Source organism: Colossoma macropomum, unplaced genomic scaffold (assembly GCF_904425465.1).
Source record: "Colossoma macropomum unplaced genomic scaffold, Colossoma_macropomum, whole genome shotgun sequence".
Classification (NCBI taxonomy): domain Eukaryota; kingdom Metazoa; phylum Chordata; class Actinopteri; order Characiformes; family Serrasalmidae; genus Colossoma; species Colossoma macropomum.
Window position 1 is genome coordinate 557,176 of NW_023494784.1, and position 23,916 is coordinate 581,091.

General features: G+C 39.1%; 1 pseudogene; it reads left to right on the forward strand.

The window, feature by feature from the left end:
• The first annotated feature begins 712 nt into the window (after positions 1-712).
• LOC118809203 lies at positions 713-1,537 on the forward strand (annotated as a pseudogene).
• The last annotated feature ends 22,379 nt before the right edge of the window (positions 1,538-23,916 follow it).

A 23,916-nucleotide genomic window follows, 5' to 3' on the forward strand; every position in this document is an offset into this window, starting at 1 on the left:
TAGCTGCTGTTCTCTACCACCAAACACACAAACTGATGCTGCTCTAATACCTACAGCTTACCAAACTGACAGGGAGACAACCTCAGCAAGTATCCTGCCGACTATGCCAAAATGTGGCGGCCCCGTTAATGTATACCAGACTACGCCACCCCTTGGTTTATACCTAGAGCAAAGGGGAGCTCTGACCGTAGTAACTTCACAAATGCAGGTTCAGGAAAATACAAAAATACAATCTTAATTAAAGGAAGCTGAGGTTATACACTAACTGTCAGTTCAGTTTATAAAACAGAACATAAAAAAAATACTACGGGGATTACTCAAGCCTTGGCCTGTTGGGACACTAATGGAAGATTATTCTCTCAATGACACACGTGAATAAAAAAAAAGGAAAACACCATTCCAGCCATACATGCTAATCACTCCAAATGCACTGCACTGCAAATGTCTAGTATTCTAGTGAACACAGCAATCCATCCCCAAACATTCCTCCGTCCCAAACACCCTGGATTAAACTTAACCCCACGTAGACTGCAATAAAACAAAGGAAAATATAATAGTAATAGTAATAAAAAAATAACTAAGGCACACACAGAGGAACAACTTAGTATAAGGGTAACTTGATAGCCTGGCTCAGGAACATGGACTGAAATCTAACATAGATGATTACACTGCAAGACACATCTATTAGCGACAGTAATTTGAAGCAGCAATAATGCAACAGCTAAAAGTGGACCAGCTAGAGGTGCGCATCCAGGATTTATTAAGGGACAGACAGCGAGATTCACCGCTAGCAGCCCTGGGTGTCTTAGGGAGAGTCAGCACCCCCTCGACTCCGGCGTTAGAGCCCTCACAGCGGGGTGAATGGGTGACGTCTCGGCGACATAGCCGGAAAGCTAAGGCTAATGCTAACGCTGAGGCCAAAGCTAGCCCACCAGAACACCACGCTCCTCCGATTCACGTGTCAAACAGGTTTGCCCTGCTCAGCGAAACACCCGCTGAGGAGCCTGTTAAAAGTGCTCTGGTTATAGGAGACTCGATCGTTTGACACGTGAAATTAGCTACTCCTTTAGGGGCGCCAGCAGTAACAGTTAGCTGTTTACCGGGAGCCAGAGCGCCGGACATTAGCGGCAACCTTAGACTGTTAGCTAATAAGAGATATTCGAGGATAGTCATCCATGTAGGGGCCAATGATATTCGTCTGCGGCAGTCTGAGGTAACTAAGGGTAACATTAGAGAGGTGATTAAACTGGCCCAGACGATGTCCGATGCCGTAATCTGCTCTGGTCCCATCCCAATGCGGCGCGGCGCTGAAGCCTACAGCAGACTCTCAGCATTAAACTGCTGGATGTCCAAGTGGTGTTTGGAAAATAAAGTGGGCTTTATAGATAATTGGTTACATTTCGAGGGCAAGCCTGGTCTTATAGGTAGGGATGGTGTCCACCCCACGCGGGAGGGTGCTGCCTTACTTTCTTGCAGCATAGCACATAACCTTTTAGTTAGTCGGCAGAGTAGTGTAAACAGCTGCTGACAATCCAGAGCCGGGACCAGGCCGCAGACAGACAGGCTAAACCGACCTTTTGCGAACCGCCTTGAGGCGTCACCTAGGATCCAGTATATTGAGACTGTGTCTTTGCCCCGAATTAAATCAAAATCTAAATGTAGAAAAACTCAATCAGCCCGCCTCAATAACCTAATCAATATTAAATCATATTTAGATGATAGCAGCAACACCTCAGTTCTAAAATTTGGGTTATTCAATATAAGATCACTAAACTCAAAAGCAGTCATCGTAAATGAAATAATAAGTGATCATAAATTTGACGTTTTCTGTCTCACTGAAACATGGGTTAGACAGGATGAATATTCAGCACTAAATGAAGCCACCCCTATAGGCTATAATTATGTACACAGCCCAAGATTATCAGGCAAAGGAGGTGGATTATGTGTAATCTACCAGAATACCCTAGATATCAGACAGAAACAGTGTGACACTTTCACTTCTTTTGAGGTTCTTTCCATCAACATTACAAATCCGGCCACAAAAAAGAACGCATTTTCATTATTTAACATTTACAGACCACCAGGGCCCTACACAGAATTTTTAAAAGAATTTAGTGATTTCACTGCAAACCTAGCTGTGTGCAATGATAAAGCAATAATTGTAGGAGATTTTAATATCCATTTTGAGAAGGCAGATGACCCACTAAAAAAGGCATTTACTTCAATCCTAGACTCTGTTGGTATTACGCAAAATGTAACAGGGCCTACACACTACTGTAGTCACACTTTAGATCTAGTTCTGACACTTGGACTTGACATAGACAGGCTTAATATTCTACCGCAAACCTCAGTAATCTCTGACCATCACTTAATTTCTTATGAGCTACGTCTTAGCCATAATATATGTACGTCCCCTCGCTATTCTACAAAGCGCTCAATAAAACCATTTACCGCCCTGCAATTCATAGAAAACCTCCCAGAACTAACAACCCTAGTCTCCACTCCATCAGACCCAATGGAGCTAGATGTACTAACTGACTATTTAGAAAATACCTTTCGATATACTTTAGAAAATGTGGCGCCACTTAAAATCAAAAGGATAAGACAGAAAAAGCTTGCCCCATGGTACGATGATAAAACCCGTACCTTAAAACAAACAGTACGGAAACTAGAGCGGAAATGGCGATCAACCAAGCTAGAAGTGTTCCACTTTGCCTGGAAGGAAAGCCTTATAGAGTATGGAAAAGCTCTCACTAAAGCTCGCTCAGCATATCTGGCCTCGCTGATCAAGACTAATAAATATAATCCTAGAGGACTGTTTAGTGTGATTTCCAGAATTACAAAAAATCAGGCAGGCACTGAACCACAAATTCCGGCGACTCTCACCAGTGATGTTTTTATGGACTTTTTTAATAATAAAATTGAAAATATTAGACAACAAACTCAACCCACAGTATTAAATCCAACTTGGCTGTCATCTGATGTGGCTGATATAAAACATAACGTAGTTGCAGAGGAAAGGCTGGAAACTTTCTACCCACTACCACAGTTAGAACTAGAGAAGATTATCTACTCTGCAAATTGTACAACCTGCACACTTGATGCAATCCCCTCAAAATTACTCAAAGAAGTGCTACCAGTTATCATTAATCCTCTTTTAACTATAGTAAACTCGTGCCTTAGCCTGGGCCATGTACCCAGAGCTTTTAAACTAGCAGTTATTAAGCCTCTGATCAAGAAACCAAACCTTGACGCTAGCGTATTGTCTAATTACAGGCCTATTTCTAACCTACCATTTATATCTAAGATCTTAGAAAAAGCTGTAGCCCAACAAATTAGTTCATATCTAGATAAGAACCACATATATGAAAATTTCCAATCTGGATTCAGGCCACATCACAGCACTGAGACAGCTCTAGTTAAGATAACAAATGATCTTCTTCTTGCCTCTGATCAAGGCTACGTATCCCTGTTGGTACTACTTGACCTCAGCGTAGCTTTCGATACGATAGACCACTATATTCTCCTAGAAAGGTTAGAAAACATGGTTGGAATCACAGGGACCGCCCTATCGTGGTTCAAATCCTACTTAACGGAACGTTATCAGTTCGTAAAGGTAAATGATTCATCTTCCAGTTATTCACAAGTAAGATTTGGAATTCCGCAAGGCTCTATTTTAGGACCATTATTATTTACATTATACATGTTACCGTTAGGCACAGTTATAAGTAGCCATGGCATTAACTTTCACTGTTACGCAGACGATACGCAATTATACATATCAGCCAAGCCTGATGACAAATACAGGTTAAAGAAAATAGAGGACTGTGTAAAAGATGTGAAAGGCTGGATGTTACGTAACTTCCTCCTTCTAAACAGCAACAAAACAGAGGTTCTTCTTCTGGGTCCAAAAGTGGCAAGAAATAAATTACCAGATTTAATTTTAAATCTTGCTGACTTTCCAGTTATACCTGGTTCAGCAGCAAAAAACCTTGGCATCATAATTGATCCAGATTTATCATTTGATCAACACATAGGCAGTATCACTAGGACAGCTTTTTTACATCTTCGCAACATTGCCAAAATAAGAAATGCCTTATCGCTGCATGATGCAGAAACATTAGTACATGCCTTTATTACTTCAAGGCTAGACTATTGTAATGCACTACTGTCAGGATGCACCAGCAGGAATTTAAGTAAACTTCAACTAGTTCAAAATGCTGCAGCCAGGGTTCTCACTAAAACTAGAAAATTTGATCATATCAGTCCAGTTTTATCATCACTTCACTGGCTGCCTGTTAAATTCCGTATCGATTACAAAATTCTTTTATTGACGTATAAAGCCCTACGTGGGCTCGCTCCTAAGTACCTGCAAGACCTTATTTCCCATTATGAGCCACCACGATTACTCAGATCACAGAGTGCTGGCTTTTTAACAGTTCCCAAAATTCAGAAGGTTTCAGCTGGGGGAAGAGCCTTTTCTTATAAAGCCCCCAAACTCTGGAATGATCTTCCAGAAAATGTTCGGGACTCAGACTCAGTCGCAATATTCAAATCTAGGCTGAAAACTCACTTGTTTAGTTTAGCTTTTGGTAGTTAATGTTCCCCCTTAGATAAAGGCAGCAGATCCAGGGGTCCATGGACGCAGGGAATTATAGTAAACTGAGACGCTGGTGCTGTTGTCCCGCCGCTCACACGCGATCACTCAGGTTTGTGGACGGTGGAGTGGTGGGATGCCAGATTGTTTCAGGGTGCTCCCGTGTCTGTGTGCCCTTTTGGTTCTCTCCTTTTAGTTAAGCTGTTATAGTCAGATTTACCGGAGTCATTAGCCACACTCTGGAAATGTTCACATTTTCTGTTTTACATACACTCAAACAAAATAAAACTAATTCCATCTCCCTTCCTTTTTCCGAGTAAACGACTGCCCACCTGCCGGACAGACACTGATGGATGATTGTCTGTGGAGCTCTCCTGCTATCCGCTTCAGACCAGTTGCCCAAGCCCCAGTCGCCGCCACTTGCCCAGCTACCGCCACTTGACTTGGACTAGCTGCACACTCCCACTCTACACTGAAGTTTTTCATGGACTCCAGTAGTTGCTGGAGGTGAGATCAGTCTTCTGCGACACTGGAATTCCCAGACGATTCCACTTTCCTTAGTATCGGGAGTTATCAGGAGAGACCCTGGCATAAGTTTCAGAGGTTTGGCCTGGTTAAGGTGACTTCTGTTCAGTGAGGAAGTTGGAGTATTGGAAACCTGCTGGCAAGGAGACACTGTGCTGAGAGTGTATGTAGGCTGAGCCACGGTGACATCGCCTGCAGCGATGCCCTGGGGTACGGGCTGGACCACACTGATGCCCTTGGAGGCGGGCCTGCTGAGATGTCTTCAGCAGTAGGTGGGCCTGCTGGCTTAGCAGGGGCCTCAAGAAGAAGCGTCCTGCATGATAACTGAGAAAATCTTGCTTGCAGCAACTTAAAAAATCCCTCCTCAGTCCCTCCACAGTCCTTGCCTATTTAGCCCTTTTTTGAGCTCAATATTGGCCCACTCTATGGCCTTACCTCTGAGAAAAGTCCATAAGAACAAAACTTTTACAATGTCTGGTGGGGGAGGACATTGTAAATACTGAAGGTAAAATCTGCACTGCATAATAAAACCCTCACAAGTGCCATCTTCACCATCATACTCACTAGGTGTAGCCATCAATAAGGAAGGAGAAGAGTTTCACCAGACTGGAGAGTGGAGAGTAATTCTTCAAGATATTTAAGTTCTCTGTCTTGAGGAAGAACAAAACTCGCTGTATCCTTGTTTATGGGCAATAACAGAGAAAGACCAGGACAAAGAGTGAACAGATGTTACACTAGCTTTTTACAAGAATACTAATGGTTAATAAAATAATTAAAATACAAATGGTAAAAGTAAAGTGAAATGATTACAATGAAAGAAAAAAATAAAAATTAAACAAAAAAAGACAGGCAGCTCAGACTAGGTGGCTAGCTAGCTAGGTGTCTCTCTGTTGCTCACTCTGACCTGCTCTTCCAGATGAAGTTACATGATCAGTCTCATATTTTACCAAACAATATGTGAACAATTAGTCCAGCATTTTCAGAATAACATTCCTCAATGAGTGATTGCAAGGATTTTAGGTATTTCACCATCTACAGTGCATGATAACATCAACAGATTCAGAGAATCCAGAGAAATCTTTGTGTACAAAGGGCAAGGATGACAACCACAACAGAATGCCAGCGACCTTTGACCCTTCTTAATATCTATAATGATGTTGTTAAATTCCATTTTCCTGCATCCTTTTAGATTTTAATTTGAATTATCTTTGTATTTTTTTCATTTGTAAAGCACTTTTAATTACCACATGAAACACAGAAGTTCCTCTTTGAACAGAAGCTCAGGCCTTCAGTGTGAGCTGAAGGAGTTTTTTCAGTCTGTTGTGGTCAGTGGTTTCTGTGCTGCGTCTGCTGGGTTCCTGTTTTTATACACGTCTGAGTTTGTGGTCTTCATGGTGTCAGAGTCAGTAGTGTATTCACTTCTTAATATTCAGGTCTGTTCATCCACCCTGTGTTTGTGACTCTACTGCTCATTTGTAAAACTGAATGCAGAGGATAAACATTTTATTTCCTTTTCTCTTTCTTCTTTCCTTCTATTGACAGAGAGGTCATTCAGATTTGCAACACTGTCCTTTGTGCTGATTTTCCAGCACGGTACCCGGAACAACTGTACTACTTACATTTAATGAGATTTAAGATATTTAAGATATTTAAAGACTTTTTAAAAAGAAATATAAGACTTAAGGATACTGCGCTGATAGTAACATTGTTCAAGTCATCACACCCTTGATATTCTGACAAAAAGTTGAGGTTTTCACACACATCATTGTCACTGCTAGGCTAAGACTGGTCCACCATCCAAAAATGTTTTTAAATACACTGTAGTAGATAATTAAAATACATACCTAAGGATATTGAACCAGTATTGTGAGAGTAGAAGATAAATTCTTTACCTTGATATGCTAATAATGTGATTAAATAGCACAGATCATCACATGAGTTTAGAAATAATTTCAGATACTGTTGTCAGTAAACAATTTCCGTTAATGCGTCCACAAATGTAGGTTAAGACTGTACTCTGCACAGTGGAATTCATATATCAACAATGTCCAGAAATACGGTCGACTTCTCTGGGTTGGAGCTCATCTGAAATGGACTGATACTCAGTGGAAAAGTGTATTGTGGTCTGATGAGTCCACCTTGGTGATGGGCGAATTTGTGGGTAACCTGTACATCTTTTATTTCACGTATTACAGCAGCATAGACACATAATCAGAGAGTATGTGAGCTAGACTACGTGCCAGAACTGTCTCACAAGAGATGGCGCTTTACACCACTGCATTCGACGCTTTGCATTGCGCTTGGTGATGTAAGGCTTGGTTGCAGCTGCTCGGCCATGGAAACCCATTCCATGAAGCTCTCTACGCTGTTCTTGAGCTGATCTGAAGGCCACATGAAGTTTGGAGGTCTGTAGCGATTGACTCTGCAGAAAGTTGGTGACCTCTGCACACTATGCACCTCAGCATCTGCTGACCCCGCTCTGTCATTTTACGTGGCCGACCACTTCGTGGCTGAGTTGCTGTCATTCCCAATTGCTTCCACTTTGTTATAATACCACTGACAGTTGACTGTGGAATATTTAGTAGTGAGGAAATTTCACGACTGGTCTTGTTGCACAGATGGCGTCCTATCACGGTACCACGCTGGAGTTCACTGAGCTCCTTAGAGCGACCCATTCTTTCACTAATGTTTGTAGAAGCAGTCTGCAGGCCTAGGGGCTCGGTTTTATACACCTGTGGCCATGGAAGTGATAGGAACACCTGAATTCAATGATTTGGATGGGTGAGTGAATACTTTTGGAAATATATTGTATTACTGACATGTTAACATATATTTACATCATGACTTTACTTGGTGGGGCACATCATCATTATTTAATGCTGAATAAATAGACCATATATTAATATGTTAATTAATGATATTAACTAATAGAATGTAATTAAGTATGACACAACATATGCAAAATTATACATTCTTTAATATTCTGAGCATGTTTAGTACCTTTTTTGATGTTGGTTATTTGCCTATAATGTGGATGTCTAAATATGTTAAGCCATAAATTTGCTAATTTATCATTACATACCCACTTTTTTCCTGTCATATTATTATTGATTAAATAAATAAACAGCACATCGTGTGATTTTTACAATCTGAGCACAGCCCCAAAACAATTTTGAAAATCTGTAATATTACATTTTGGTAAATATGGTAAATATTGGTAAATATTACATGTTTAACCTGCAGATGAGTTATTAGCCTATTATAATTTGTGTTAATCTACATCATCTCCAAACAAACATTATGCATTAAAGAAAGGGTTTTAAATAATATATTAAGTCATGGTATTAATTAATAGAAGGAGTTAGGAATATGTTCATACTTAATAATTACCTTTTTTAATGACAATTTATATCTGACAGTTCTTTATTAATGTATACACTTCATTATTTCCTGATGTATTAAGTATTAGTCTATGCATTAATTCACTGTGATGATAGCATTAGTTAAGTATTAATACATGCTTATTTGTGGACCAGTATTATAAAGTGTTACCTTAACATCTTGAAACATTGTTTTAACAGTAGAACAGTTTCTTGTAAAATGTCTCTTAACGTTCGACTTTTTACAAGGCTGCAGTCGCTTCTCATTTGCCAGCTTCTTGTTTGCATTTTCCCGTTCTACCTTAAATGGTGCCTGAGGAGCCAGAATGCAACTGCTGCACCATTTACGGTGGAACGGGAGAATTCGAACAAGAATCTGACGTCAGCTTCATGACATTTTAGTGTTTGACAGTTCTCATTGCAGATTATTCATATGAGGAAACCAGCTGAGTACTTATAAATGCAAATGAGTCAATTTGTCTCCAAATTATTGATGTTTGTCTTAAATCTCTCTCTTCGCCGTTTCGTTAGCTACTAGCTGGGCAAGACTGTTGTCTGTGTTGCTATGATGACCAGCAGTCTGCGCTGATCTTCAGGGTTAAAGGGTGAATCAGCAGTTCTACATTAACTCCAGAGTTTAAGACCATTTATTGTTAAACTGTGTTGAACGATCAGCAGAGCTTTATTTTACTGTAAAGGAGGATTATTTTATTTTACCTAATAATCTAAGTCTGTGGATCCTGTTGTTTAGTAAGTGATGTGAAGATGATGGACAACTCTGTTGACACTGTGTTCTCTTCATAAAAAGTTTATTACAAAGTAAAACAGTATCATATCAAGCACTATAAAGTACCTGAGAGAGGATCCATGCCAATTCTAAATGTCCTCTCCAGAACAGAATGACCAACAGCTTATATATATGGTTCTTGTTGTTGAAACAGGAGACGGAACATATGGTTCTTTTTAAAATGATCTCATCTATTTGGAACTAAGAGAAGAAGGGAGAAAGTGAGAGGCCTACTCCCAATGGAATTTGGACCCCTGCAAAACATTCCAGACCCCTGCAAAAACAGACCTGCAAAAACAGAGCACACAGGGCACTCCTAGATACTACCACCTCAACTTACTGAAAGTGTTTTACCTTCTTCTATCAAAATGTTCCTTTTTAAATATACTTCAGTCCAAAACAGGGCAGTAAAAGAGCTGCATGTTGCCGACCCCTGTTTTAAATGAACGATGAGAGTTCAAGAGCTGTTTTTTTTCCTTCTTTTTTCTTTATGGAACTTAATACAAGGCAGAATGTTAGGGTGATCCTGTCCATATATAATGAAGAGCCATTTGAGAGCTGAAAGAGTTGGAACTTCTGGCCGAGCCGAGTGATCTTGGTTCACCAAAAAGAGCCAAAATTCCCATCACTATCACACACACAGACACGCAAGCAAACCCAGGCGGAGCAATTTTCATTTTAGGCTGTAACTTATTTTAAATCTCCATTTAAGAACCACACTATTCAGTCAGGTAGCAGTACAATTTCAAGCATTTTCAAGCACTTTATCCAAAATTCCAGCACCTTTCAAATCCGGAAAATACAAGCATTCAAGCATTTTGGGGGCTGCATGGGGCAGTCATGGGCTGGAGGTTAGGGAACTGGCCCTGTGACTGGAAGGTTGCCGGTTCGTTCCCCTGAGCTGACAGTACATGACTGAGGTGTCCTTAAGCAAGACACCTAACCCCCAACTGCTCCCTGGGCGCTGTGGATAGGGCTGCCCACCGCTCCGCGCAAGTGTGCTCACTGCCCCCTAGTGTGTGTGTGCTCACTAGTGTGTATGTGGTGTTTCACTTCAAGGATGGGTTAAATGCAGAGGTGAAATTTCCCCATTGTGGGACTAATAAGGGTCACTTAATCTTTATCATTTTCAAGGATTTCAAGCACCCGTACAAACCCTGCATCTATTCCTAAGGATTCTCCTCCTTGCCTTCAGGAATCACCCTCTGACTGCAGCAGTGTTTGGTTTCTGGTCACCTATGGAATTAGAAGCTTTATATAGCCTGACTAAACAGTGTGCCTTTGCAATGCATTGTCTGTGTTCTACTGTAATTTCCCTGGTTTTAAACTTGCAGGATATGTTCTGCTTTTTCTTCCAATAAACCAATAAAGACATTTACTGTTTTATCTTTTTAAACTCTGTTGTTGAGGACATCACAGAGGACAGGTATCTTAGAGGAGAACATCCTGACCTGACAATCTTGTGAAATATTCAAAGACATGCCTAATAGGAGCCTCCTGTGGCACAGCTACACACAGCCTGTAACATACTTAAAATGTATCCTTAAATCTAGTCATTTTATTTCTGTTTTCTAGAATACAAGTCCCACATTTTACTGTTAAATGTAAATTTACAAGATTCAATTTAACAATAAAATAGTTATACTTCTAATGCTAAGGCTAATTTAAACTGGTATTAGGGTTCAAGCACGCAGTGCGTAGAACCCTATTGAAATTGTCAAGATTTTTCTTATTATTAGGGTCCAAGCACGCAGTGCGTAGGACCCTATTGTTTTTGTTAGAGTTTTTCTTATTAGGGTTCAAGCATGCAATGCATTGAACCCTATTGGAATTGTCAAGATTTTTCTTATTAGGGTTCAAGCACGAAGTGCATAGAACCCTATTGGAATTGTCAAGATTTTTCTTATTAGGGTTCAAGCACGAAGTGCATAGAACCCTATTGGAATTGTCAAGATTTTTCTTATTATTAGGGTTCAAGCATGCAATGCATTGAACCCTATTGGAATTGTGCGGATTTTTCTTATTATTAATATTATTATTATTAGGGTTCAAGCATGCAATGCATTGAACCCTGTTGGAATTGTCAAGATTTTTCTTATTAGGGTTCAAGCACGAAGTGCGTAGAACCCTATTGGAATTGTGCGGATTTTTCTTATTATTAATATTATTATTATTAGGGTTCAAGCATGCAATGCATTGAACCCTATTGGAATTGTCAAGATTTTTCTTATTAGGGTTCAAGCATGCAATGCATTGAACCCTATTGGAATTGTCAAGATTTTTCTTATTATTAGGGTTCAAGCACGAAGTGCGTAGAACCCTATTGGAATTGTGCGGATTTTTCTTATTATTATTAGGGTTCAAGCATGCAATGCATTGAACCCTGATGAAATTGTCAAGATTTTTCTTATTATTAGGGTTCAAGCATGCAATGCATTGAACCCTATTGGAATTGTCAGGGTTTTTTAGGGTTCAAGCATGCAATGCATTGAACCCTATTGAAATTGTCAAGATTTTTCTTATTATTATTAGGGTTCAAGCACGAAGTGCGTAGAACCCTATTGGAATTGTGAGGATTTTTCTTATTAGGGTTCAAGCATGCAATGCATTGAACCCTATTGAAATTGTCAAGATTTTTCTTATTAGGGTTCAAGCATGCAATGCATTGAACCCTATTGGAAGTGTCAAGATTTTTCTTATTATTAGGGTCCAAGCACGCAAGTGCGTAGGACCCTATTGTTTTTGTTAGAGTTTTTCTTATTAGGGTCCAAGCACGCAAGTGCGTAGGACCCTATTGTTTTTGTTAGAGTTTTTCTTCTTCTTCTTCTTCTTCTTCTTCTTATTAGGGTCCAAGCATGCAGTGCGTAGGACCCTATTGTTTTTGTTAGAGTTTTTCTTATTATTATTAGGGTCCAAGCACGCAAGTGCGTAGGACCCTATTGTTTTTGTTAGAGTTTTTCTTATTATTATTAGGGTCCAAGCACGCAGTGCGTAGGACCCTATTGTTTTTGTTAGAGTTTTTCTTATTATTATTAGGGTCCAAGCACGCAAGTGCGTAGGACCCTATTGTTTTTGTTAGAGTTTTTCTTATTAGGGTCCAAGCACGCAAGTGCGTAGGACCCTATTGTTTTTGTTAGAGTTTTTCTTATTATTATTAGGGTCCAAGCACGCAGTGCGTAGGACCCTATTGTTTTTGTTAGAGTTTTTCTTATTATTATTAGGGTTCAAGCATGCAATTCCTATTGTTTTTGTCAAGATTTTTCTTATTATTAGGGTTCAAGCATGCAATGCATTGAACCCTATTGGAATTGTGAGAATTTTTCTTCTTATTTTCTTCTTATTTTTCTTCTTATTATTATTAGTTATTATTATTAGTTTTTGTATTATTAGTTTTTGTCAAGTTTTTGTTAGTTTTTGTCAAGATTTTTCTTATTATTAGGGTTCAAGCATGCAATGCATTGAACCCTATTGGAATTGTGAGAATTTTTCTTATTATTATTATTAGGGTCCAAGCACGCAAGTGCGTAGGACCCTATTGTTTTTGTTAGAGTTTTTCTTATTAGGGTCCAAGCACGCAAGTGCGTAGGACCCTATTGTTTTTGTTAGAGTTTTTCTTATTATTATTATTAGGGTTCAAGCATGCAATGCATTGAACCCTATTGGAATTGTGAGAATTTTTCTTATTATTAGGGTCCAAGCACGCAGTTTTGTTAGAGTTTTTGTTAGAGTTTTTTGTTAGAGTTTTTCTTATTATTAGGGTTCAAGCATGCAATGCATTGAACCCTATTGGAATTGTGCGGATTTTTCTTATTATTATTATTATTATTTTTCTGCCCTGAAACGGAACGCACAGCCCAAACCGTCAGTCCTAGAGACACCAAACTTGGTCAATAGGTAGTAGTCCCTCCTGCTACTCAGGCACAAGGAATTAGCCCAGTTGGCCACAAGGGGGCGCTACAGCGCAGGCCAACGCGTTTGGGTCTATATTTCCTAAACCAGATTTTTGCCAGACAAGGCATATTTTTTTCCTGGTTCTATGGGTCCAAATAAACCTTTTGGCTATTTTGATTATTTAGCTCCGCCCACTTAGATTTTTCGCAATACTGCGAAATATGCGAAACCTACTTTTGCGAACTAGTCCTACAATTTTTGCCCAATCCTCATTCATTTGGTGTCAAAAAATTAAGAAGAGCCTCAAAGTCAATAATCATCCAAAACATTTTGAGTTTTCTATACAACATGTCTGCCATATGCAAATGAACCCTTCTGGATAAATTCAAAATAATTCAGAATTAATTGAAAAATCTGTAACTCAAGAATTCTTCAGCCTAAAAATTTCAAACTTCACAGGCCATGTCAGTAGCCCATTCTGAGGTAGCCATTCGATTTTTGTGTGCATAAGTAATTAGGGGGCGGAGCAACAGAAACAGGGCATTTTCTCTGCCTCTGAACATCCTATCAAGCTGAAACTTTGCATGCAGCATTCTCTCGCCAGTCTACAAGTGTGCATTGAAGGACATTTGGATACATCGAAATTTGTGGTCGCCATCGGCCAATAAGCATTCAGCAGGCCATTTGACAGGCTTACCATTGACCAATCATGACGAAACTTGACTGGTGTCTATATGTAGCCAGTTTCTAACAAACAGTCGAGTTTCAAAAGATTTGACCACTGGGGGGCGCTATTTCAAAAAATTTCATATTATTACATGTTATTACAATATTATTACAATTTTCACCTACAGTCTATTGTACTACCATGTGACAAACAATTTTGCCTATACATGTTCATTAAAAATCTGTATCCTTTTTTTGTAATAGATAAATGTTTCAAAACCCTACTTTTCGAACTAGTCTCTGGATTTTGATCCAATTTTGTCAAAGTTTGTCTAGAACAATTCTGTGGCAACTGTAGGTAAATAATTATCAAAAACATTTTGACTTTTCTACTCAGGGTCATGTGAATTAATCACCAAATGCCTGCATACGTGGCATTGTTAGCTTGGTTAGCTATAACTCGTCAGTCATTGATCAGATCATGTTCAAACTTTGAGGATTTATACAAATTGAGATTCTAATGGAGCACACCAAGTTTGGTCCAGATTGGCCTTTGGGGGTGCTTCAGCACTCAAAAACACTGAAAAATCAATAAAAATGCTACTACAATGTTATTACAAGGCCCACATATAAACAAATGGTGCCATGTGACTCAGTCCACTAAGATGAACAACTTTTTAATTACATGTTATGTCAAAAATTGCACTGCTTGTCTTTTATTTTGGATTATTCATTCAAAGATTTCACTATACAAAGACTTACTATACAAAGGCTTGAGGCCTTTTCTAGGCCTAATATAATAAAAGCTTGAGGCCTTTTTAGGCCTAATGGGCGAAACCAAAACCTTGAGGCCTTTTTAGGCCTAATGGCCTAAACCAGAAGCTTGAGGCCTTTTTAGGCCTAATGGGCTAAACCTGCAGAAGGGCCCATACTGCTGTTGCGTGCTTGAACCCGCTCATTGCCGCTTGCGGCTATATTTAGGGTTCAAGCATGCAATGCATTGAACCCTATTGGAATTGTGAGAATTTTTCTTCTTATTATTATTATTATTTTTCTGCCCTGAAACGGAACGCACAGCCCAAACCGTAAGTCCTAGAGACACCAAACTTGGTCCATATGTAGTAGTCCCTCCCGCTACTCAGGCGCAAGAAACCAGCCCAATCGGCCACAAGGGGGCGCTATAGCGAAGGTCAACGCGTTTAGGTCTATATCTCTTAAACCAGATTTTTGCCTGACAAGCCATATTTTTTTCCTGATTCTATGGGTCCAAATAAACCTTTTGGCTATTTTGATTATTTAGCTCCGCCCACTTAGATTTTTCGCAATACTGCAAAATGTGCAAAACCTACTTTTGTGTACTAGTCCTCCAATCTTTGCCCAATCCTCATGTGTTTGGTGTCAAAAAATTCAGAAGAGTGTCCTGGTCAATAATTATCAAAAACATTTCAAGTTTTCCGTACAACATGGCTGCCATATGCAAATGAACCCTTCTGGATAAATTCAAAATAATTCTTATTTAATTGAAAAATCTGTAACTCAAGAATCCTTCAGCCAAAAAATTTCAAACTTCACAGGCCATGTCAGTAGCCCATTCTGAGGTAGCCATTCGATTTTTGTGTGCATAAGTAATTAGGGGGCGGAGCAACAGAAACAGGGCATTTTCTCTGCCTCTGAACATCCTATCAAGCTGAAACTTTGCATGCAGCATTCTCTCGCCAGTCTACAAGTGTGCATTGAAGGACATTTGGATACATCGAAATTTGTGGTCGCCATCGGCCAATAAGCATTCAGCAGGCCATTTGACAGGCTTAACATTGACCAATCATGACGAAACTTGACTGGTGTCTATATGTAGCCAGTTTCTAACAATCAGTTGAGTTTCAAAAGATTTGACCACTGGGGGGCGCTATTTCAAAAAATTACATATTATTACATGTTATTACAATATTATTACAGTTTTCCCCTACAGCCTATTGTAGTACATTGGGACAAACAATTTTGCCAATACATGTTTATTAAAAATCTGTATCCTTTTTTTGTAATAGATAAATGTTTCAAAACCCTATTTTTTGAACTAGTCTCTGGATTTTGATCCAATCTTGTCAAAGTTGGTCTAGAACAATTCTTTGGCATCTCTAGGTACATAATTATCAAAAACGTTTTGACTTTTCTTCTCAGGGTCATGTGGATTAATCACTAAATTCCTGCGTACGTGGTATTGTTAGCTTGATTAGCTATAACTCACCAGCCATTGGTCAGATCATGTCCAAACTTTGAGTATTTATACATATTTGGACTCTAATGGTGTATGCCAATTTTGGTCCAGATTGGCCTTTGGGTGTGCCTTAGCACTCAAAAACACTGAAAAATCAATGAAAATGCTATTACAATGTTATTACAAGGCCCACATATAAACAAATGGTGTCATGTGACTCAGTCCACTAAGATGAACAACTTTCTAATTACATGTTATGTCAAAAATTGCACTGCTTGTCTTTTATTTTGGCTTATTCTTTCAAAGATTTCACTATACAAAGACTTACTATACAAAGGCTTGAGGCCTGTTTAAGCCTAATATAATAGAAGGCTTGAGGCCTTTTTAGGCCTAATGGGCGAAACCAAAAGCTTGAGGCCTTTTTAGGCCTAATGGCCTAAACCAGAAGCTTGAGGCCTTTTTAGGCCTAATGGGCTAAACCTGCAGAAGGGCCCGTACTGCTGTTGGGTGCTTGAACCCGCTCATTGCCGCTTGCGGCTATATTTATTATTATTATTATTCTTTTTCTCCGATAAAACGAATCGCTCAGACCAAGCCGTAAGTCCTAGAGACATGAAACTTGGTCAATAGGTAGTAGTCCCTCCCGCTACTCAGGTTCGCGAAATGAGCCCAATCGGCCTAAAGATGGCGCTATTGCGCAACACAACGCGTTTGGCTCTATAATTCCTTCCCCAGATTTTTGCCAGACATGACATATTTTTTTCCTGATTCCTTGGGTCCAACAAAACAACTTTGTAATTTGGACCATTAAGCTCCGCCCACTTAGATTTTGAGCTAATTTGCATAATATGCAAAAACTACTTTTGCGAACTAGTCCTACAGTTTTCATCCAATCCTCATGTTTTTGGTGTCAAAAAATTCAGAAGAGCCTGGACCTCAATAATTATCCAGCAAATTTTTAATTCTTTACTCAAAATGGCTGCCATATGCAAATTAATCCTTCTGGAAAAATCAAAATAATTCTTATTTAATTGAAAAATCTGTAACTCGAGAATCCTTCACCCAAAAAATTTGAAACTTGACAGGCTTATTCCTAAAGAGACTCTGAGGACACCTATCAATTTTTGTGCGCATAAGTCATTAGGGGGCGCTGTAAATGCTATGTAGCTGTTTCTCAGCATCTGTACATCCGATCCAGTTGAAACTTTGCAAGTACCATCTATTCCAAAGACTATAAGTGAATCTTTCAGGACACTTTGAAATATTTAAATTTGTGGCCGCCATCGGCCAATAAGCTTTCAGCAGCCATTTGACAGGCTTAGCCTTGGCCAATCCTCATGATACTTGACAGCTATCTCTATCTCACCACCTTCTAACAACCTGCGAAGTTTCAAAACATTTGGCCACGGGGGGGCGCTATAACAGAAAATCAAGTACATCTTGTACAGATTGTCATTTTTGGTCAAATAACTTAGATGCCCTCATGCAGTGCAGTGCTCCAAACACTTTTGTCATTTGAAGTCTATTAAAAAAGTGCTTAGTTTTTTTTCAATCGTCAAATGTTTGAAATTAGCACTTTTCGAACTACTCCGTGGAATTTGAAGCTACCTTCTCAAATCTGGTCTAGAAATACTCTGTAGCCTCTCTAGGTAAATAATTATCCAGCACATTTTCCATTTTTTGCTAATTGTGGTTTCCCTCCTTCACTAAATCATTGCAGCCATAGCATTGCTAGCTTTAATTGCTATAACTCATCAGTCCTTGGTCCGATCATCTCAAAATTGTAATTATGTTTATACATTGAGACTCTGATGTGGCTTGCAAAACTTGATCCTGATTGGCCAATAGGTGGCGCTTTAGCACTCAAAAACACCTAAAATCTTTAAAAATGTTGTTACAACAATACTACAAAGTCTACAGATAAATAAGAGGTGTCATTTGATTCAGTTCACTGGTCTGAATCACTTTATATTCACATGTTCTGTCATAAATTGTACTCCTTCTCTGGTATTTTGAATTATTCATTTAAAGACTACAGCTTGTAATACCAAGGTCAAAAGGTCAATCTGAACAAAACTCGGTGAACATCTTTGACAAAGGTCCCTGATCAATTTTCATAACACTTGAAGACCTTTGGACCAATTTTGACCCACTTTCACTGAGGTCCTTTATGCTTAAAGGGCCCTTATGGGTCCATTGGGTCTGTTTATGTCCTGCTTATCAAAGCCTTTAACATGGAGAAACAAAATACTTTGCAAACACAACAAAGACAGAAATTTTTACCATTACTCAAATATTTCTTCAAACCTTTGTAGATCAGTAACTTGAAATATAAACACACATTAGGTTTAAAGCCCCCTGCTCCTAATTCATGACAAATGAAGGCCTGTTGAGGAACTCAGACCTTTTTTCAGCCTCTCTGCCTCAAAGTCCCAAACTGCATTAGGCCTTATTAGGCCTTTTGGCTCAAAGTGCATGAGAGCTTCTTGGGCTTATGTGTGCTTGGACCCGCTCATTGCCGCTTGCGGCTATATTTATTATTCTTTTTCTTCCCTGAAACGGAACGCACAGCCCAAACCGTAAGTCCTAGAGACACCAAATTTGGTCAATAGGTAGTAGTCCCTCCCGCTACTCAGGCGCAAGAAATCAGCCCTGTCGGCCACAAGGGGGCGCTATAGCGCATGTCAACGTGTTTGGGTCTATATCTCCTAAACCAGATTTTTGCCAGACAAGTCATATTTTTTTCCTGATTCTATGGGTCCAAATAAACCTTTTGGCTATTTTTGGCAATACTGCAAAATGTGCGAAACCTACTTTTGCGAACTAGTCCTACAATTTTTGCCCAATCCTCATCTTTTTGGTGTCAAAAAATTCAGAAGAGCCTGAAGATCAATAATCATCAAAAACATTTCAAGTTTTCCATACAACATGTCTGCCATATGCAAATGAACCCTTCTGGATAAATTCAAAATAATTCAGAATTAATTGAAAAATCTGTAACTCAAGAATCCTTCAGTCAAAAAATTTCAAGCTTCACAGGCCATGTCAGTAGCCCATTCTGAGGTAGCCATTCGATTTTTGTGCGCGTAAGTAATTAGGGGGCGGAGCAACAGAAACAGGGCATTTTCTCTGCAGCCGTACATCTCATCAAGCTCAAACTTGGCATGCAGCATCCTCTCGCCAGACTACAAGTGTCGATTTAAGGACGTTTGGTTACATCGGAATTTGTGGTCGCCATCGGCCAATAAGCATTCAGCAGGCCTTTTGACAGGCTTAACATTGACCAATCATGACGAAACTTGAGTGATGTCTATATGTAGCCAATTTCTAACAAACAGTCGAGTTTCAAAAGATTTGACCACTGGGGGGCGCTATTTCAAAAATTTACATATTATTACATGTTATTACAATATTATTACAATTTTCACCAAGACCCTATTGTATTACTGGGGGCCAAACAATTTTGCCAATACATGTTTATTAAAATCTGTATCGTTTTTTTGTAATCAATAAATGTTTGAAAAACCTACTTTTCAAACTAGTCTCTGGATTTGGATCCAATCTTGTCAAAATTGGTCTAGAACAATTCTGTGGCATCTCTAGGTAAATAATTATCAAAAACATTTTGACTTTTCTACTCAGGGTCATGTGGATTAATCACTAAATTCCTGCATACATGGCATTGTTAGCTTGGTTAGCTATAACTCATCAGTCATTGGTCAGATCATGTTCAAACTTTGAGTATTTATACAAATTGAGATTCTAATGGAGTATGCCACGTTTGGTCCAGATTGGCCTTTGGGGGTGCTTCAGCACTCAAAAACACTGAAAAATCAATAAAAATGCTATTACAATGTTATTACAAGGTCCACATATAAACAATTGGTGCCATGTGACTCAGTCCACTAAGATGAACAACTTTCTAATTACATGTTATGTCAAAAATTGCACTGCTTGTCTTTTATTTTGACTTATTCATTCAAAGATTTCACTATACAAAGACTTACTATACAAAGGCTTGAGGCCTGTTTAGGCCTAATATAATAAAAGGCTTGAGGCCTTTTTAGGCCTAATGGCCTAAACCTGCAGAAGGGCCCGTACTGCTGTTGCGTGCTTGAACCCGCTCATTGCCGCTCGCGGCTATGTTTATTATTATCATTATTATTAGTAGTAGTAGTAGTAATAGTAGTATGATTATTATTGTTAAATGTTATATTTATTATATACTATATTATATATAGTGGTAGTAGGTTTTTCTAGAATTGTGAATAAATATTGACTTACAGTACATGTGCTTAAATTAATGTTGATATTATGTAGTTAAAATTCATATGTGAAAAAATATAGGAAACCTATAGCTTTTCGTGTTTTTAACTCACCTTCCTTGGAGAAGACCACCTGGCGCGTGGCCACCAAGTAATCCAAATTATGATCAAGAATAAGTGAAAACTCACCACTTTGCCAGAACATCAGTGATTAATCCAGTAGTTTAACAAGAACATTTCTCAATGAGCAATTGTAAAGATTTTAGATATCTGACCCTCTACAAAATAACATCACCCTCCAAGTCTGTGCTCTTCACAGTGTCTCAGTCTGGGGTCTTCACAGTGTCTCAGTCTGGGGTCTTCACGGTGTCTCAGTCTGGGGTCTTCATGGTGTCTCAGTCTGGGGTCTTCACGGTGTCTCAGTCTGGGGTCTTCACAGTGTCTCAGTCTGGGGTCTTCACAGTGTCTGTGAAAGCTAGATGTGTGGTCTGTGTCAACAACACTATAGGTGAGTTGCTTAATGTTGGACAAAGTACACAAACCCTGTTCTTCAGTGAAACTAGAGATAGTCTGCTTAAAATATTACTCCACTAAAAACGGAGGTACTCTGTTTATGTTTAAGTTTAAAGTCAGTGCCTTGAATGATCAGATATCATTAGCAGTTGAGATGCTCCGCCTCCTACCTGTGTCTCCTCCTCCTTTAGGAAGTTCTCTCTTTATCAGCCTCTGTTTCTGCTCTGCTCAGACAGAACTCTCTGCTCTGTGTCAGGATGAAGCTCCTCACTCTGCTCCTGCTGCTGGGTTTCACCTCACTGACCGAGTCTGAGGTCATACAGTCTTTTAACGGTCAGTGTCCTGATTTCTTCTTTCCAAGCCATCAAACATCAAAAAAAGTCATCACTCCGACTGTTTTCAAGGGAGCTCAGTATAAGCAGATTTGTCAGATCTTGGAAGAAGATGTAAGACCGTGTAGAAAGAAAAGCACCTACAGATACGCCACTCTCTACGACACAACGAGAAGGATCCCCGTCTACTCTGCATACACATTCTACACTAAAGTTCAATCTCCACAAGACTATCGCTGGATGGTCGAACCTCAGGTGAGTAAATGCAGCATTTTTTTGGTGAAAATATTTTTATCATAATTTTTTAATAAAACAAAAAGCAACACAACAGAACATAACAGACATACACAGAGATGCACAAATAAGTAAAATACATTAAAACTAAACAAGGTTCTGTAGCAGACTTTTTCTGACCAAGTCAACTGCTGCAGACCACAGTCTCAGCCTGCACTCAACTCAATCAGGCAGAACAAAAACATCCATAAAATAGAGCAAGAATGTAGAAGTGCACACCTGGTTGTGCATGAAATTTCAACATTGCTTTCTTCACAGCTGTCAAAGAAGTCATTGCTATTTTCCTTTGAGTTTCAAAATAAGTACTGAATCATCTCTGAGCAGAAACAAAGCTGGGTGTAAAGGAAGATCTACTTGTAAAAGAAAAGAAAGCATGGAAGCTGTTATTTCCCATAGATGTTTCAATGGCTGTCAGAAAACACAATTAAATGTTCTGAAAGCATCTAAAGAGCATTTAGACCAAAGTTCATTAGTGGATGGTTTCATTTGGAATGCATGGTGAGGCATCAACTCTATGTGAAAAGCCCATAAACTGCTCATTTAGGCTCATGTGACAGTTCTCTACTGGTGTTACTTAGACCATTTGAGGTACATTCAGTGTCATTAAGCGTCTGTGGGAGATCAACACTTTTTTCAGTCAGTTTCATCTGTTCTGCACTGTTCGACTCTGTTCAGGAGTTGCTACAAGGATCCATTTGAATAATTCTGAAATTATACAAATATGCATTGAGACTCTTCTGATGATGTATTAGTTTGTGAAAATTTGGCATGCAGCATTTTTTATTCCTTCGTAACCTACTTTTTAAAAATGCTCAAATACCCAAAGTTCTCCAAGGGTAACATAAGGTGCACTAACTGCCTGTTTCAATGCCATTTCATACGCAACCACTGATACTTCATCACATTACTCTGCTAACTGGACAGTAAGCATGCTAAAGGCTACACAGCTAAAAACAGCTAAAATAAAGCTAAAACACCAATGTTAACCATCAACACTGACAAAACAATTACTCACAAATCTTTGTGCGTTATGTTAAAACATTTCCCAGAAATAGCAGAGGGCAAGTGTGTTCTGTCTGAATAAGCTGTTCCTCATTGATCCCACTTTTATTTTACTGTGAGTGACCATTTATGTAACATAGGTGTGATGCACTACAGAGTGGTAAGTGTATGTGAAGACATATGGGCAAAATTAAACACACCTCATTATTCAGTAATTTAAAAACAATAACTTTAAATCTGATGTGTGTTGTTATATGAGGATGGATTAGTCTGACTATAAAAGCTGAGAATCAGACAACTGTTTTATGCCATTAAAAAAATAAAACTGTAGAACTGAAAAAGGTCATAGGCTTTTCTTCTTTCTGTAACTAAAGTCATGAACAGAGAGCTGAACTACAAACAGGATTCCTGGGAGAGAAATGAAGTTTATTCAGGGTGAACAGGGGCTCCAGTGAGGCTCAGAATCGCTCTAATGTTTCTATGCTTTACTTTTGCTTTCTCTTCTTTATAACAGCTTGATGAGAAATGGAATTAAAAAAATAGAGGGATGAGGGTTGCAAAGGCGACGGAGAAGTTTGAAAAACAGGCTCTGGTAGAAGATTATTCTCAAAACCTTCATCAAAACATCACTAAAGGCCATTTGTTTCCAAAGAGTTACGCTGCTGATGAGAAGCAGGTAGAGTCCACCTTTACGCTTACCAACGCAGCACCACAAGCAAAAGAGAGCAACACAAAGTGGGCAAAGCAGGTGGAGGAACCGATGCTCAAATATATACAGAAAAACTGCAAGCTAAATGAAAACAACCCAGCTTACATCATGATTGGAGTCGTTCCAGGAGAGACATGGCTGCCAATAAAAAGAGAGAACAGAGACATTAAACAGGGAGTTAACATTCCCAGTCACTACTGGACTGCTTTCACTTGTGTTAATGATACGGGACGAATTTATCGAGCCTACATCGCTCAGCAAGTATACCCCCTAAAGAATGGTAGCTACACTGAATTTAAAAATCAGAGTATGACTGTTGATGAGCTGGAAAATGAGCTCACTAAGCTGTATAAGGAGTCTCTGCAGAAAGACCAGCGGTTCAGCGTGTTCAAGAACACAAGATCTTAATCTCAAAGTCTTAATCTTCACTTATAATGTTTGTGCTACTAAACGCTGCACTAGCTCCTTTTACACATTTTATTTAGCAGAACAGCAATGTTTATATATATATATATAGTGAAGTTAGAGGTGGATGGACCTCTGGATGTCATTGGCCATTGTTTGTAAGGTGTACCAGTCAGGATGTTCAGAAGAGTGAAGATGGTGAGATATTAATGATTTAAACTCTGTGTGATGGACGTGTTTAGAGGACATGTAACTGTTGTATGTTTCTGTATTTCTGTAATCAGAATGTCTTTCAGATGAATGAATTCTCTTGCTGAGCTTCATTAAAAGCTGTT